The following is a 7,682-nucleotide window of genomic DNA, read 5'->3' as shown; positions in this document are numbered from 1 at the left end:
CTGCATAATTGCACACTTGTTTTACCACAAATACGGAGACTGATCACTTTAAAACGATTTTCTGCACCAACAGTTATCGGATTATATTCTACCACTGATCACTTTCACTTTGCTTGATACCTTGCACATTGTTTCAGTTTTTCCTGAGAGGTACCACTTACATTCGGGAATTTGATTAGATTACATTAGCCTTTATGAGTGTCCTTCATACTTATTTGTCATGTCTTTTTTATGATGATACTAGTGCAGCGTGTTCTACAGAAGACAAATTCCTTGTGTGTTCTACACACTTGGCCAATAAAGATGATTCTGATTCAGACTTGTGTGAAGTTTATTTGTTTTCTAATTGGTGGAAATTTCACTGCATGGCGGCGAAATCTTTTTCTATAATGATTGTTGCATTTATTTGATTGAATGATCAAATACAGTACCCGTGGATAATATGCATTTATCCGTCGACCAACACGTTATTAAATGATCATGTGACTCAAAAAAAGCGGGCGATTTTCATCTACAAACCCGGAAGTCACTCCGTGTAACTCCAGTGGCTCGTTTTCGCCACGCCCACAAACGAGACGGTTTTGATGTGATTATCTTTTGGTGAGTGAGTACTGAAAAAAAATATTCGTAATTTGCTGAGGCGACCCCCTTGAAAGGAAAAGAAGAAGAAGACTCGTAAGTAAGGGATTTACATACATTTGTCTTCTTTGAATTTCATGTGACTGTGTTTGACATCAATATGTGTATTGTGTCGAGTTGTGTTTCTGCCCTAGCATTATATTGCATGTAATACATTGTTAAACAATGGTGGCCATTTTCATAGCTCACCATTTTCTAGGGTGAAATGTTACTGTAAAATTGTATAACAAGCCGATTTTTATTTAAATAGCACTTTAACAACTTGGGGAACTTTTACACACCACAGTTTCTCTTGTGGATGAATTATCTGTCTGTCTCCTGTTGTAATTGTATTCCCCCCCCCCCCATTGGTTGTAACAAAACGGGATTACAAAATGAATGACGTTGTGTATCCTTTGTAAAGTCACTCAAGTGACTTTGGATCCTCCATGACATCACTGAGCTACCAAAATGCAACCCAACTCGCATTATCTTGATTAAAATGATGTAACCCTGCATATAGATATATAAATGGCGGCTGGGAACCATTGGAATGATTTAAAACACTCCAAAATGTCAGAATCTTCTCATTTAGATGGAACAATAACCACATTCCTAATCGACCTCAGACTCAAATAAGATGAACAATTGTTTGTATTTATTGTTTTTTTATCAAGCACCTGTGTCCAACTCGAGTCATCGAAGGCCTCGATGACCTTTTGGATTTCTTCATCCGCCAAGCCACCAAATTCAAATAGTCAAGATTGTTATCAGGTTTCTCAGAGCTCATTCTTGAGGTGATTGTTTGTCTGGTGTGTTGAAAGAGGGAAACATACTGCGGTCCTCGAGGACCGGGGTTGGACACCCATACTAGAAAGTGTCTCCTATGTCTTTCACTACAATAGAAACGACCCGTTTGTGCTTTTCCTCCACTTTTGTATTTGAAAGCATGCTAAAATTCATTGGTACCCATCGTTAATGATTAAATCTTGCACTGTAAACACTTTGTCGCCATTATGTAAGCGGACAAGTCTTTATGCATTTCTCAGCTAGTCGTGATTCCTTACAATGGCTGGCAAGAATTCTGTCGCTTGACTCGTTCTTTTTTCTTTTTTTGTTCGCAAGCCTCTGCTTTTGAACAGCAGTAACAACAACAACAAAAATCCACTCAAGAGTGGAGCACTCCCGTGATGACTTCACGCCACGTTGAGGAAGATGAATGCCATGCACACACTTGAGGCCAAAAGGAAAGATAACCGTCATTTTACTTTGGCAAAGGAGGCCTTGGTTGAGGTCTTATATAAGATTGTTGGTGTCATGATGTCATCGACGATGGGCAATTTAGGACATAACAGACCAACAGAAATGCCTGGACGAATAGACAATACTGTAATGATGTGTACCCCAAAAAATATCCACAAATTACCGTGATTTGAGTAAAAGATTTTCCAACATTTTTCCAATGAAATTTTTTAACCTGATTTTTTTTACAATTGCCTAATGTTATTATATCAAAAGTTGAATGTGAGAAGAATGTGATTTTAATAAATGATTCATAAAAAAGATTTTGCTAAATTATTTTTACAATATTATGCTATTCTTATGAAAAGATGTCTTCATTCTGTGGAAAACAGGAGTACACTACACTGTTTGTATTGACAAAAAAAATGATTGGAACGGGCACATTATTCCTGTCAAAATACACCATTTGTTTAAAAAATTACGGCGAGAACTAAGCTCGCCTTGTTGCGCCATGACCATGTTTTACTGCACCACTACAAAATCTAGTACAGTGATACCTCGGTTTCCGAATGCTTTAGCTAACTAACTTTTAGCCTTGCGAAACTTAAATTCGCAAGAATTTAATCTTGGCATACGAACTAGTTTTTGGGAAACACAGGGAGTGCCACAATGGCTGGCGGACTAGTTTTCCACACCCCCTTTCTCTGAGTGCATATGTGGCATACGTGGTTTGCTATCTAGTGGATACCTTTGCTTTTTTGGGACCGGAAAAGACCATACCACAGGCTAGTGTTCAGCCGAAGAAGACACAAAACAAAATTACGGTTGAGCAGAAGAAGGAGATCATCGAGAAACACGAATGAGGTGTACGTTTGTGTGAATTAGCGTCCCAGGACCAGTATGCTAAGTTGACCATTGCTACGTGTGGCTAAGGGTGTTTCTGTGTTGTCTAAACAACGGTCTTAATTCTTATTTTAAAACAGAATCTTTACTTACAGACAGTGTATTGTAGGTGTCTTAATTCTTTCCTCCCTAGCAGGCATTTTGCATTTCTTCCCCCACAGCCTACAGAGCCTGCAGCCTAGCTTTGTAGTGTGCTCCCTGAGAGGCTTCAGCAGGAAATTCATAACTAACGTGTGTTTAAATAAACTGTTATAACTTCTTTATTTGTTGTTCAATCTTTATGAAACTTTCAGTACACTTTTATAACATATAATATAATAAGATAACAAAGTTTTGTGAAATTGATTAAAGTTTTAGAAAATTATTGCAATGTTAATGAATATTTTTTTCCCAAAACCTGCAAATTACAACAAAATGCATTCAGCACATGTCACATAGGCATGAAATAAACCTAGAATGCATTTAAAATAATTCAGGATGTTTTTATTTGTGGTATGGCTTAAAACATGGAATGCATAGGTTCACCTTGCATTGCTCACAACCTGTTCTTGGCTCGCTACAAATTTTATTCTTTGCACACTCTTTACATGTCCTCTTTTTATCTAATTCTACTGGCCAATGAAGGAGGGCAGCAGTGTCATTCTCCTTCATGCATTCTCTTTTTCTCTTCCTTCTGTAATTGCCAAACAACTGATGAGCTAAGTTTGTCTTGAATTCTAACTGAGTCCTTTTTCGGAGGCGACCTGTTCTGGTTTTCACTTGATGGTTTGGAGAGAGTTTCATCAGTATAAATCCATTGCAAATATAATTATCCACTAGAAACCAGAACAGGCATTTCCACCATTTGAGTGATTTCCTGGAGATAGCGTATGAAGCATGTAGTTGATCAGCCCGAAAGTATTTGAATGGTGATAGAAGTACATTAATGAACTTGAAGATGATGTCACTGACGCTCTTAAAGGCAAAGCTGCATATGACCTGTTTTAAAGAGACATGTAACTTGTGCCGCATCAGTTTCAATCGGCACTTGAACTGCTACCTTCCTTTTTCTCGATCTATAAGCGCAATCGTCCGTAAAGGGTTAACATCTATTCACGGCCCGCCTGTAGTCGGCATCCGGCATTATTTGTTATCGCTTCAGCCCGACTGGAGGCGTGACTCAGGATACACGGAAGTAAAAACAAAACGACTGTAGTCGTTTGCCGGGAGGAATGAGTTAAGCAATAGAAGTGGTTGAAAAACTTCTCTTGATTTGGATTAACGAAAAGCAGCTAGCAGGGGAGCATGTTAGTGAGGATATTACCACCGAGAAAGCACGGCAACTTCACTCGGATATCATCAAGATGCAACTACATCAACGACCATCACAAAGGTATATAACACAACGTTATTATTCAGTACGGTTTATTTCTTTACTTACAATACAATATCACATTTATTATACATAAAATAAGATATACTTTATGTAGTTTTAAGGCTTATTTAGTAGAAAATTGTTTTATGGGGGGGCCTGGAAACAGATTATTCTCATTTTTAATGGTTTCCTATGGAACATTAATGTTTGGAAGACACTTTTCGGCTTACACACCCTTTCTGGGAACCAATTAAGTTTGTAAGCTGAGTTATCACTGTCCACCGGATTCCCCCTTGCAACCTCAAGAGAAAGAACGGTTACACTGTCCCACAAAAAAATAAAACAAAACTAAATTTGTCCATTTCACTCTCCAAAATCAATCGTGTTTTTCTTGCTTTCACATAACAACAGAAAAGGATTGTGAAAAAATGAACCAAAGTAGATTTGTCATAATTTATTTGCAATTTATTATTTGAAAGCTCACATTTTATTTTGTAGCTAAAGACCAAAATGAAAATAAAACATTAGCATTTATATACATACCCTGAAATTGATCAAATTGAAAAGTTAAAGATAATCAAACTACCGTACACAAAGCCCTGAGTTTATGTATAACATGTCAAATAACAAATTTAAGTGCCCCTGCCGCCTTTTTTCAGTTGCAAGCCTTCGGGGGAATTATGTGCTCTGCTCTTTGGAATCAAAAGATCGCCCGTGAATGCATGGCTTACAGTGTCTCACAAAGCAAAATTACATCATGTCATTTTTGAGAAACCTCTTGCCAAAAAAAGGAGCTGATGGCTTTGCAATACTGCTTTTTTTTGCGTGATAAAGACGTCTCATGAAATACAGTGGTAACTCGGTTCTCGAACGCCTCACAGTTCGAACAAATCGGAGTTCGAACAAAATATTCGAGATATTCTTGCTTCAATACGACGCATGAGTGCGTACGCGAGGGTGGGGTGCCGTGCGGCGTACGGGTGTATCGCTCTCTCCGTGACCAACTGTTGTCGCTTGCGGACGTGCTGCGTTTTGCTCTTGCGTTTAATATAGGTGTACGAAGAGTTTTAGCCCCTAATCATGCCTCCAAAGAAAGTAAGTGCTGCTAAAAGTGACAAAAGAAAAGTAGAGCGTACAACTATTGCATTTAAGAAAGAAATAATCGCAAAATATGAAGGAGGTGTGCGAGTGTCTGATCTGGCTAGGGAATACAGCATGGCGAAATCTACGATCAGTACGATATTAAAGAATAAGGAGGCTGTGAAATCTAGTGATGTGACTGTGGGAGTGAGAGCAAGTGTCATTGGATAGATATTTTAAGAGAAAAGAACATCCTGTAGCCGAGTCATCCGTAGCTGTCACGTTCCGAGCGAAAGTGACGGCAGCTGACTCGTCGGAACGTAGTGGAATGTTTGGGATCCCAAAGCAGGCGGCAGAGATGTACTACCCAAACAGGATATTTATTGACAAATAAAAGAAAACACAGCAAGTAAGATGGCAGGGGGTGATCCGACCCGCTTACTACGCCAAAAAGCAAATGACACACAAGGGTGCAAAATTACGCAATCCCGGAAGATGACATAAATTTACGGGACGCAGGGAAAATACCTCGAACCGGATACACTCGCGCATCGAAGGAAGAGTCCAGGTACGGTGGCGAGTTGAGTCAATCATCCGGCATTGGCGAGGTGATCGCGAACCGTATAAATGCCCCGTGTCCGTGATTATAGAATTGACAGCAGGTGGAGAACGGCCGGGACAGCCAGCCCCGCCCCCACCCCGCTGTCAACTCGCAAGTGATAGGAGCAAAGAGATGGTTTCGGTGTTCGAACAAATCGCTTTTCGAACAGGGTCCTGGAACGAATTATGGTCGAGAACCGAGGTATCACTGTACTTGACGGCTATATTGTAAATCTGGGGTGATAATTTCTTTACTGACCTTGACAAAAATCTTATGGTCAGTTTTTCTTCAATGGTTACACGTGTATGCGATAGCCTTGCAGGCTGCATAGCAGGTGTTGCTGTTTAGCTTTTCAAGCCCCTCTAGACCTTACTTTATATCAATGGTAGCTCCCATGGGGAAAATGCAGACCACTTAGCCCACCGTGTACGCTGCAGCAGAGAAAGTGAACAAGTTACTGACATTGCTGGATTTACTGAGCCAACATTCATAAAATTGTGTGAAGCTACGTGTTGTTGACGGCATGATTCAAAGTTTTTGCACTATTTTAGAATTTGGGCCAGCCACGGTGGTGAAATGTCATATGTGCGCATTCATTGCCAGAGAGGAAGTGTCAATAGGTAGAGCAGCTGCAGCGAGACCTTCTCTTACATCAAACCAAAACATGAATCACTGTCAATGGTAAACAGACGCTTACGATAACTTGGTTTCGTTGGTTTTACGCCACTCCCGACGTGTGCTGTGTCAAGTTTATGAGTAGGACTCGCTGAGCTCGTTTGTTTGGCACAACATCAATTGCTACAAGATGGCACTCAGTTACTCCCTGGATTGGTCACTGCTACTCACTCACAGGGCATATTCTCCTTTGATCAGGTCATGCATTTTTTTACGCACGCATGCACACACACAAAGTGGCTCTTTATCAATTAACTCATTCACTGCCAGACGTGCAAAAATGTGTCCACTCCCGTGCCGGGGTTTTTGTCATTGTCACTCAAATTCCAGGACCCACGGAATATTGAGTTTTAAGACTACATGAACATTCAATACAGCGTTAGAAATCTTAGATTATCTTCTTTCATCAGAAGTTAATTCCTAAATTATGTAAGTCTGGAGTTATATGAGCTTGAAATGAGGGTGTCTGTCCAAAATACAATGCAATACATACATATTGGTTTAAATATAGTGCTTTAACAACACCTGAAGCTGGAACAAAACACTAACATGGAAAAAAGGGACATGCTGTCCCCTTGTGGAAAAGAAAAAAAACATATGCCAGAAGACATAGCTTCCGGCACCTAAGCATGAAAAAAACAAAATCCGAATTAATTGGGGAATGGCAGTGAATGAGTTAATATTAATACATTTCACCTTTCGAAACTCTCAATGAGACTTTACAGTTACAGGATAAGAACAAAAATGTTTTTCTGCGGGTTAGCAGCGGCAGTCAGACGCACCCAATTGAATAATCAATAGTTATATCTACCTAGATGTACATACAAATATATCATTCTAGATGTTTATATATTGCTAGATAGATCCTGATTCGGTGTAGCAGCATGTAGCTCAGCGTCATGATTATTATGCTTCTTCACTGTATCTCAAGAAAAGGTGGATAATTCTCTGATCACGTGTAGCCGCCTGCCCTGGACAAAGTCCAATGTTGTTGTTAATGTATTTCTGTTACAAATAAAATTTATTCATTTTGAAATCCGCTTATAATCATGAGGGTTATGGTGGGTACTGGAGCCTATCCCAGCTTTCTTTGGGTAGTAGGCACACCCTGAACCGGTTGCCAACCAATCGCAGTGTACACAATAAACCTGCCATGTATGTTTTTGGAATAGGGGAGGAAACCGGAGCACCCGAAGAAAACCCACGCAG

The sequence above is a fragment of the Hippocampus bargibanti genome, linkage group LG17 (genome assembly GCF_051943395.1).
Source record: "Hippocampus bargibanti isolate YZ-2025 linkage group LG17, ASM5194339v1, whole genome shotgun sequence".
NCBI lineage: Eukaryota > Metazoa > Chordata > Actinopteri > Syngnathiformes > Syngnathidae > Hippocampus > Hippocampus bargibanti.
Note: the sequence above shows the minus strand (reverse complement) of the source record.